Raw genomic sequence first — 11,173 nt, 5'->3', positions numbered from 1 at the left:
CAGGAGAGTCCTGTGCACCCAGCCTGGACTCGGGACAGCCAGTGTGGAGAGCAAGGGTGCCCACCTGGAACCCCCGCCCCTCCACTCCAGGGCTCTGAGCAGGAAGGAGGATAAAGCGGATTCCAGTGGAGGGACTGGCCATAAGCTTCCAAACGTGTTTGGACCTGGCTGTGGGCCTTTGACCTAGCTTCCTCTGTGAGCCCTGAAAACCAGGAGGTCTGTGAGGGCGCAGAGACGTGATGAAATTGTATCTCAGGATTACAGCTCCATGGCAGTGCCTCACGTGTCAGCAAAAACCACGGAGGAGCCACGGGGTGGCAGGGCCTGGATGGAGCGGGGGGCGTGCGGGGTGGGAGGGAGGCCTGAGCCGCCTGGCAGAACCGGCGGGGAGTGAGCACTGAAGCAGACTTGGTTTATCAGCTCAGTTCCGTCGCCCAGTTCCGTCGCCCAGGACTACAGGACGCCAGGCCTCCCTGTCCATCACCAACTCCTGGAGTTTACTCACACTCATGTCCATGGAGTCGGTGATGCCATCCAACCGTCTCATCCTCTGTCGTCCCCTTCTCCTCCTGCCCTCAACCTTTCCCAGCATCAGGGTCTTTTCAAATGAGTCAGCTCTTTGCAGTCTTCTCCAGCACCACAGTTCAAAAGCATCACTTCTTTGGCACTCAGCTTTCTTCATCGTACAACTCTCACATCCATACATGACTACTGGAAAAACCATAGCCTTGACTAGATGGACCTTTGTTGGCAAAGTAATGTCTCTGCTTTTTAATATGCTGTCTAGGTTGGCCATAGCTTTTCTTCCAAGGAGCGTCTTTTAATTTCATGGCTGTAGTCACCATCTGCAGTGATTTTGGAGCCCCCCAAAATAAAGTCAGCCACTGTTTCTACTGTTTCCTCATTTATTTGCCATGAAGTGATGGGACCAGATGCCATGATCTTAGTCCCCACATAAAACACTCCGGTTGCAATGTTTCTGAACACAGAACCTGCAACCTGATGACATACCATCCAGTTTCCAGGACAAACTGGACTGTGAAAGTCTGGGCATCATTCAGGTGACAGTGCAGTTGAGGAAAACGGCAGGAATAAAACAGAAGAACAAGAAGAGCTGAAGCTTGCTGTGTGCCAAGTGCCCCCGGCAGAGACGGCCGGTGAGCACGGCTGGCACTTTTCCGTGTGTTGTTTCCCAGGACCCTCGTGACAGCCCAGCAGGGAGCCACGTGGCACCCCCCTTCATGGCTGGGACGGGGGATGGAGCCCCACGGCCGCAGCAGACCATCCAGGGCTGGGCAGGTACATCCACCCACGTCCCCAGCCTCCTGAGACGTGCAGGGGGCCTTGTGCTGCACCGTGAGGTCTGGGTGTCTGTTTATTACCAAATACTTGGCAGATGTTCACTCTCTTTTTCCTGCTTCAAAAGGAGTCTTAAAAGAGGTCAGAATCTGAGTGAAAATACTAAATCACATTGGGATTCGAGTACTTGGAGACCTCTGGAGGACATCTAAACTCGTTCTCCTTCTCTCTGAAGCTTCATCTTTCAGATCAGTCTTTCCCAGCTCACAGGAGGTGCAGGGCTGGTGGGGCTGGTCGGGCAGATGGACAGACAGTTGGGGCAGATGGACAGACAGTTGAAGCAGCTAAAGACCACACGACGTGTGCTGTGCAGGGGTCACGTGACATGTGGTGGGCTTGTGTGTCGAGGTCATGGGTGTAGGGGGTCCCAGGACGCACAGTGGTTGCCTGCCATATGGACGTCACACCTCACTCCCGGTGGTCACAGGACGCATCATGCGTGTGGCACCCCGTTGGTCACGTGGTAAGCCATGTGATGCTTAAACACCACAGACCACACATCGGAGGCACCTGTTCTTCAAAGAGCACCTCGCCTCCAGACCCGGACCTTCCCCTGACAGGAGCCTGGCTTTTTACCACTTTCCCTGGGCCTCTCACGTAGCTCAGTTAGTAAAAAATCTGCCTGCAATGCAGGAGACCTGGGTTCGATTCCTGGGTTGGGAAGATCCCCTGGAGAAGGAAATGGCAACCCACTCCAGTATTCTTGCCTGGAGAATCCCAGGGACGGAGGAGCCTGGCGGGCTAGAGTCCATGAGGCCGCAAGAGTCAGACACGACTTAGCGACTAAACCACCACTTGTACCTTCCTGATTCATCTACCCCTCTTCCGGGGCTTCTGTCCCAGCAAAGCCCGGGCCCCCAGTGCCTCTCTCAAGTCTCCTGATCAGGCTTCTTCTGCTGACGCTCAGACAAGGGGCTGCAGTCTCCACTCTGGCATCATGGGTCACTGACTCCAGGGCCGGCCAAGCCTGCATTGACCCACAGCAGCGGCACTTCCAGCCCCGCTCCTGCTTGAACACCTCCCTGCCTGGTTCCCAAAGCTCCCTCTCCACTAACGTGTCCAGTGGTGTTTGCTGAACTTCACCTGAGTGCCTGCCCCTCCACCCTCGGGGCTCTGGCTCCAGGTGGGCAGACAGATCCCACAGCAGACACGGGAACCCTCCTGTGTGTCAGGAGGAGACTACAGCCATGGGCGTGGCGCCCGGGGGCAGGGCTGCTCAACACCTCGCTCTCTTCTCCCAGCACTGCTTGTGTTGAAGGCTTCCTGATTTTCGAGGCTTCCTTACTCGCATGTGATGGTTTCAGCCCCTTTCAAGAAACTTGGTGCATATACACAATGGGATATTACTCAGCTATTAAACAGAATGCATTTGAATCAGTCCTAACGAGGTGGATGAAACTGGAGCCTATTATACAGAGTGATGTAAGTCAGAAAGAAAAACACCAATACAGTATATTAACGCATATATATGGAATTTAGAAAGATGGTAACGATGACCCTATATGTGAGACAGCGAAAGAGACACAGATGTAAAGAACAGACTTTTGGGCTCTGTGGGAGAAGGCGAGGGTGGGATGATTTGAGAGAATAGCATTGAAACATGTATATTATCATATGTGAAAAAGATCACCAGTCCAGGTTTGATGCATGAGACAGGGTGCTCAGGGCCAGTGCACTGGGATGACCCTGAGGGATGGGATGGGGAGGGAGGTGGGAGGGAAGGTCAGGATGGGGGACACATGTACACCCATGGCTGATTCATGTCAATGTATGGCAAAAACCACCACAGTATTGTAAAGTAATTAGCCTCCAATTAAAATTTTAAAAAATGGCAAAAAAAAGAAAAGAAAAGAAAAGAAACTCCATCTCCTTTATATGCAGAGGATCCCCGCCTGCATCTGCGGCATGGATGACCCCCCAGACCGCAGTCACCCACCTGTCGATGGCTCCGCTTCCACACGCGGTCAGCAGCGCCTGCCCCCTGTGCTGACGTCAGGGCTCGCCTTCCTCCGCGCCTGCCCCTCTCAGCACACGCAGAGCTCTCCTCCCCTCGTTCGCGTCCCGACCCTGGAATTAGACACGGCTTCTCTCATCTCCAGAGCACACGGCCCACCTGACAGCAAGCCCGGAGGGCCCACCTTCCCACCCACCCCCTGGAGACCAGCAGAGGGTGACAGCTGGTCCTCTGGGTGACCCCGTCAATCCAGAAAGGGCCTCCCCTCCCCTGAGGGTGAGAGCCTGTCCCTGCCTCAGCGCCTCTGGGGCTGTGCGCTGCAGCTCCTCCTACCGGACCGGCTTCACGCAGCTTTGCTCTCCTTCTCGGCCTCTGCTTTGGCCACACTGAGCCCTCGGTGACTGTGGACAATGCCCAGCGTACTCCCACATCCAGGCCCTTCCTCTCTCCTCCAAGCAGGATTCTTCCTCCCCGTCCTTTTCTGGCTCCCTCAGCTCCCTCATGTCTGCTCAAATGTCACCTTCTCAGTGAGGCCCTCCATCACTACACTATGCATGACCACACCATCCCATGGCTCCTCCATCCCCTGGCTCCTCCATTACAAGGCTCCTCCACCCCATGGCCACACCATCCCATGGCTCCTCCACCCCATGGCTCCTCCATCATATGGCTCCTCCATCGCATGGCTCCTCCATCCCATGGCTTCTCCATCCCAAGGCTCCTCCACCCCATGGCTCCTACACCCCATGGCTCCTCCATACTCTGGCTCCTCCATCCCATGGCCACAGCATCACAAGGCTGCTCCATCAGAGGCTCCTCCATCCCGAGGCTCCTTCATCCCAAGTCTCCTCCATCCCAAGGCTCCTTCATCCTGAGGCTCCTCCATCCCGAGGCTCCTCCACCCCATTGATCCTCCACCCCATGGCTCCTCCACCCCATGACTCCTCCATCCCGAGGCTCCTCCATCCCATGGCTCCTCCATCCCGAGGCTCCTCCATCCCATGGCTCCTCCATTCCATGGCTCCTCCATCCCATGGCTCCTCCATCCTGAGGCTCCTCCATCACATGGCTCCTCCATCTCATGGCTCCTCCATCCCAAGGCTCCTCCATCCCATGGCTCCTTCATCCTGAGGCTCCTCCATCACATGGCTCCTCCATCCCATGGCTCCTCCATCCAGAGTGTCCTCCATCCCATGGACACACATGGCTCCTCCATCCCAAGGCTCCTCCATCCCGAGGCTCCTCCATCCCGAGGCTTCTCCATCTCATGGCTCCTCCACCCCATGGCTCCTCCATCCCATGGCTCCTCCATCCCAAGGCTCCTCCATCCCATGGCTCCTTCATCCTGAGGCTCCTCCATCCCAAGGCTCCTCCATCCCATGGCTCCTCCATCCCAAGGCTCCTCAATCCCATGGCCACACCATTGCAAGGCTCCTCCGTTCCATGGCTCCTCCACCTCGAGGCTCTTCCATCTCACGGCTCCTGCCTGTCCCATGCCGCCTTTCCCGGCTTGGGCCTTCTCTTTGGCCCTTGTCACCACATCACACAGTATCCAGATTCACTGCTCTGATTCTCACTCCCCCATCCCCCCCGTCCTCTGACCGTGTGCCCAGCGACTCTGACCTGTTTTTCATGCTGGTCTCTATCCTCTAGAAGGGCAGTCTCTTTCCTGTGAGGCCTTCTGGGTGGGCTCCTAGAAAACGCACGGATGCTCTGTTTCGATGCCCATGCTGACAGGTGTGCCTCAGGAGGTGCCCGGCGACCTTGGAGCGAGCTCGTTGTGTGAGCTGCTGGGCTCCACAGAGAAGCTGAGGGCCCGCCTGTCCACCGGCCTGCGTGTAGGGACTTGGCTGCTAGAGCGTGTCCGCTCACCTCTCCACCAGGGCATCCTCCTGGGGCCTCGCCTGCTGAGGGGCCCGGTGTCATGGGCCATTGTACCCAGTCTCTCCTCTGTTGTTGGCAGGAGCCAAACGGGCGCAAAGCAAGTAAGCCTCGCACGACGGCACGTCCACCCCCAGGGCCAGCAGGCTGTCGTCTGGGACGTGGTGGGCACAGTCGCTCAGCTGTGCCCGACCCTGTGTAACCCCATGGACTGTAGCCCACCAGGCTTCTCCGTCCACGGGATTCTGCAGGCCAGCATACCGGGGTGGGGTCACCTGCCCTCCAGCCAGGGCGGTGCCTCCCGGAGGAGCCGAACGGGCCTCTGTCCCGGGCCCTGGAGTCCCCAGGGCAGCGCCTGTGCCCGGCTCCGCTCTGCTGCGCTTCCACTCACATTATCCCCGAACTTCCGGGGCCCCGGTTACAGGGGCACCTCCTCTCAGCCATCCTCGGGGCGCTGGGAACTTGGCCCAGCGGTCCTGGGAGCAGCTGGCCTGCTGCGAGCCGGGCAGGGTCGAGGGCAAGAGGCCCTCAGGGCGGCTGCAGGGCCAGTGGGCTCAGCAGAGACCCGCAAACCCATGGCGGGGGGTGGCAGGCGGGGCCCACTTGTCAGGGACACAGGGCCTTCTGGGGAGGTATACGTGCTGCCCCTGCAGCTCGCAGGCCCGCCGGCTCGGGCGGGTGGTGCCGCAGGCGGGGACCACGGGCTCCTCCCCACTGGCAGGGGGCCTGCTCTCCTGACCCAGGAAAGGCCGGCTCCTCTCAGGGGCTCCTGGGCCCGAGTGGGAAGGAAGCCCTGCCTGTGTGTGTCCCCGCTGTGGGATGGGGTTGTCTCAGACCCGGGATCTCCAGCCCTCAGAGGTTCGCGGACAGATGCCCCGCAGGGAGTGGGAGCTCTCTCCCTTGGAAGACTGGACGGCACACACCTGCTCTGCCTGCTCTGATACGGCGGTGAGTGGGCTCGTCCAAGGTGGGGGCCGCACAGAACAGGCCCCCGCCCTCTGCCTCCATGGTGAGGGTCAGGCCGGCGGCCTCGGGAGCCACGGAGAGGGACACGCCATTCCCTGGCCTGGAGTCCGGGTCATGGCGCCCTCCTCCTGGGGAGACCCCTGGGGCAGAGCCCACTTTGTGCTGCCTTTGTGGGGGGACTGCCCTGAGGCGGCCTCACCTACCAGGACCCCAGCTGCTGGGGGGCCTCGTCCCCAGCCGCCTCCCGAGGGGAATCAGGAAGACACCCGCCTCCCACCCCAGATGGAGAGGACTCCGTAGGCCCGTGTTGGGGTTCGGAAGAAGCAGGAGGAGACGGTGACCCTGGAAGCTGTGAGCCGTCCACACGGAGTCCCCGGTGGTGAGGGTGGCCAGGGGCCCAGGCTGGTACCCAGGGGGCCGCGATCTCAGTTCAGACACCGGGACGGCGCTGCCCCTCTCAGTGAGATGATACTTAATCAGCCCGATGTCTCTGCGGGCCTTTTACTGATCTTGGATGATTTTCATGAAGATGTTTTAACTTTTTGTGGAAATGGTGAAGAGTTATCGTCCATGAATCGCTTTCATCTCCCATTTCATGGGGATCAGTGCTGATGAAACGCTTGCTGCCTTCCGGGGCCGTGGGACACGGTAGGCAAACTAAGTGCCCGTGGAGCCCTGCCCTCTGCTCGGCTCTGGACACACGCTCCTTAAAGTAAACATCCCCAAGATGCCTATTTGTTCACGCACAGATTAACTGATGCCCACATGTTGGCGGCTCCCAGGCTGGAGGCCGTCTGGCCGGCTCTGCCCCACCCATCAGAAGGAGCGTGGTCCAGCCCCGACCCAGCACTGGGCCCGCATCCATCCACTCTGCGTGGGGCCTTGGCTCCTCTGCTCTGGCCCAGAGCTGGCGCTGCACGGGATGCTCATGTCCCTCTGGCTTCCCTCGTGGTCCTGCCTGGAGAGCGCGGCCCTGGAGCAGGCTCTGACCTCTCGGTCTGGGCAACAGTGAGGATCAGAGTCTGTTTCCAGGGGCTCCTTTAATTAACAAAGTCAGAAATCTGGAAAAGAACGATGGTACCTCATGATGGCCTCTGTGTGAGAAATTGGTGCTCAGCGTTGATGAGTCACAGAGAAAACACGGATGCTTTGGGAGCTGTGCAGCCAGGAATGGTGCCCCCCTCCCAGAAGTGTCTGCAACAGGTGAACTGTGTCTTTCTGGGGGCCTCGTGGGGGACAAGCATTCGGTGAGAGTGACCAGCACAGAAGTACCCAGGCCCTGACTCCATGCAGCCCTCCTGGGGGCTGTGCCATGGTGGGGGAGCCGTGTGCAGAAGGCAGGACCCTGGGGAGGGTGGCCTCTCCCTGAGTGTCCACGTTAAAGACCGTGAGAGCTTCTGAGCCTTTAATAACTGTTCGGTTTTAGCGACTCACGCATTATCAGTCTTCTCATGTCTGAAGCATCAGATTGAACCGTCATTAGTGCTTCCTGGTCTGAATGTCTGTGTCCCCCTGGGTTCATAGGTTGGACTCCTAACCCCCAGGTGATGGCTCTCAGACGTGAGGCCTCTGGGGGGTGTTGGGGTGGGGGAGGAGCTGCCATGGAGGGATTAGCACCCTTTATTATAAAACGCCCCCCAGAGCTTTGTGGCTTCTCCCAGCCTGCAGGACGTGGTGAGCAGCTCAGAGTGGCCCGGGCCCTCACCCGAGCTCCTGGCTCCTGGGCCGGGGCCGTCCGGCCTCCCGCTGCTAGAAACCCATTTCTGCTGCTTATAACACACACGCGTGCTGTCTGTGGCGTTCGGTTAGCAGCCTGACGGGCCAAGCCTCCACATCAAGTTTAGGGGGAACATAAACTTACTGCTCAGAACTGGGATCCTAATTGCCAGACAGCCCTCAGCTTCGTCCCACACACACTGCCCGGAGCCGCCGGAGTCCGCGACGTGCCTGGGCTGTGGAATCGAGACCCGCTTGCACACGCACACACATCCTAACTCCAGGGCAGACGGGATGCCCCTCTGCCTGGAGGCAGAGGCTTGAATTCACATTTCCAGGGTTTGGCGACTCAGAGGCACACCTTCGGAAGCAGACGTGGTGCTCCTGAGCCCTCCTGAACGGGGTGAGTCTTCCTTTGCCCCAGGGACCGTGTCCTGTCGAGGGTGCCCGTCCCCGTGTAGGACACGTGCCCTTTTCGGTGGGGTGGACTCTGGGCGCACCCCTGGTGGGTGCAGGGAGGGGCCCAGAATGCTTCCTCCCCCTTCCCCTCCCCCCTCCCTTTTATTTCCCAAACAAGCTCAGAGTTTTTATAATTCATCACCTGGCTGACAGATGAGTTCTGCTGGAGAATATTAGAAAATGTCTCAAATCTCATATATATGCTAATGGTATGCCGAGGCTGGTTGGCGGTGTGCGGGGTTTTAATCTGTCTTGGGCGGCGTGGGGAGCGGAGGAGACACGCCAACACCCGACAATTTATGATCAAACGGCTGAGTCGTGAAGGAAGAAGGACGTGCAGGAAGGGAGAGTCATTTTCTGATTTAACAGCGTTGTTACTACAAATAAAGAAATCTTGATTTTGACTACACTCGACGTTAAATGAGCTTCCTGTGCCCACCGCTGGATTTTTCATTTGCGGATTCGTAGAGAGCGGCGTGCTTAGATACAAGTGACAGATAAGGGGGCGGTTGCATATGGAAATCAATCGTGTATAATAAAGCCATCTCTGTTTATTAAATAAACACATGTAGATTACTGCGGGGGAGGACGCAGCCATAACTCCTCACGATGTTCCTCTTTCTTTTGCAAGTCACAAAGAATCTTATTTAACAACCACGCCTGCCGGATGCGGGCCCTTCTGTTTACTGCCCTCCCGCCAGCTGGGTGTCCGGCACCGCTGATTATGGTAACACTTGGCTGTGGCCCCTGGTGTCCGCTTCTGGGCAGGATTTCAGTCCATCGTCATGAACACCACAGCCATTTTGGAGGACGCACCATTAAGTCACGTCTTGCTAATATTTCTGTTATAGAAATGGGAGAGGAGCCGGAAGAGAAACCCCAGGGTGCTGTTCTGAGAAGTGAGGGGCGCCCGGCAGGGCGGGTCGAGGCGCCTCAGCTTCTAGAAAAGCAAGGGACAGAACCACTGTGTCTGGTCAGGCCTGGGCTCCCCAGGCTGGACTGCTCCCACTCCCAGGGCTGGCCAGACTGTGTCCCGAGAACAACCGAGGGACTCGGGGTGTGGGCACCCCGAGGCCAGAGAGGTGCGCTCAAGCCTTGGGGTGTAAAGTGTGGCTTCTATGTCTGGGGAAGGACACCCCGTGGGCTGGAGTCTGGGGACAAGACCCCGGGAGGCGGGTGGGGGCTGGTGAGACACCTGGGCTGCAGAAAGCAAGGGGCAGCTCCGCCCAGCACCCCCCCAACACACACACAGGGTTCCCTGTAGGCCACACAGAGGACCGCTTCTCCTGCTCGGTGGCGGAGGGCGGTGGGGAGAGCTCCAGCTGCAGGAATCAGGAGAAGCAGGTTTTCTGAAGACAGCAAGGACTGAGCCTGGAGACGGAGGAGAGCCCAGCTCCTCTGTCTGCCAGGAGACCTCGCGTTGGGAGAAGAGGCCTGTGCTCCTGGGTTCCTGGGTCTTCTCAGCGACATTGTCTAGAAGTTTCAGACTTCTTGGAAGTTAGGGTACAAGTCAGTGCCAAATGAGGCATAACAGCACCAAGCCCTTCCCTTTATTCAAGTTTTAATACAAGCCCAGATTCTTGAGCAATGCTTTTATTTCTTTTACCTCATTATCAGCTTGGTGGAGAAGGAAATGGCAATCCACTCTGGTATTCTTGCCTGGAAAACCCTATGAACAGAGGAGCTGGGTGGGCTACAGTCCACAGGGTCACAAAGGGCCGGACACGACTGCGCTTGCACACTCAGTCCTTGGCGTGAAGCTTTTGACTCTACTGTCATCGCCTGCCAGGCATCTGTTGCTTAGCTCGTTTTATGTTTCTCTCTCATCTTGAACACATAATTTTCCTCGATGCCGTTTGACAAGGCAAGTGTCAGTCATGCGCTGGTGGCCGCGGCTCTCTTCGGTCATCGCAGTTCTCATCCTGGGTCAGATTTGTCTGATGCAGCTGTTCTTACCTGGACATGACTTTGCCCTCTGCTCACTGCACCCTCACCACCAGGGGACAGAGAGCGATATCTGGAGACATCTGTGATGATCAGAACTGGGATGGGCAGGGCAGGGGTGTACTGGCATCTAGTGGTCAAGGCCAGGGGCCTGCTAAACACCAGGGCACGCACAGCCCCTGCCACGGAAGTGCCGGCCCCTGGGGACAGTGGCATTGATGCCAAGGAGCCCTGGCTGACGCCCCGGTCAGGAGAGAGACTGCGGGGTGTGGGCAGTGGCGGGCCTGGGGCCCAGAGCCTGAGTCTGGCCTGGGCGCCGTGGCCCCTGTTGCCATGGGAGGCCTGACTGGTTTCACATCACTTCCCAGCTTGGCGCATCTGTGAGCAGACGGCCAGGACGCTCTCTGTCTTATTCCCCTTCCAGGTAACGTGTGTCCCTGGATGGTGCTGGAGTCTGAAATGGGGGTTTGGAAATGGGGCACAGTCCATGCGGGCTGGGCGGTGCATGCAGACAGAGGGAGGTTGGTCAGGCCGGCCGGTCCCCACGCAGGCACTGAGGGCTGAGTCCGTTTATTTGGGTCCGGCTGGAGCATGACCCGGAAGCTCCGGGAGCCCCAGTCTGCCTGTGACGGAGGGTTTCCAAAGATGTCCTTTTTGTTTACATTACTTTACTTCTCCGTGTGGAGCTTAACTTCACGTCTCTTTTGCAAGCTATTTATTCCAGGAAACACCGTTCTCAGTGTACTGCTCTAATGAGGTGCTGGAGGCGCTCACAGTGTCAGCTTCTATTTTTGAAGAAAGGCGAAATTGCCACTTTAATCTACTACAAAGCAAAAGCTCAGTGGCGTGTTCGAGCAGGTACCCAGAGCAAGTCCGATCCATGTGTTGGGCTCT

The sequence above is a fragment of the Bos javanicus genome, chromosome 20 (genome assembly GCF_032452875.1).
Source record: "Bos javanicus breed banteng chromosome 20, ARS-OSU_banteng_1.0, whole genome shotgun sequence".
Lineage (NCBI taxonomy): Eukaryota > Metazoa > Chordata > Mammalia > Artiodactyla > Bovidae > Bos > Bos javanicus.
Note: the sequence above shows the minus strand (reverse complement) of the source record.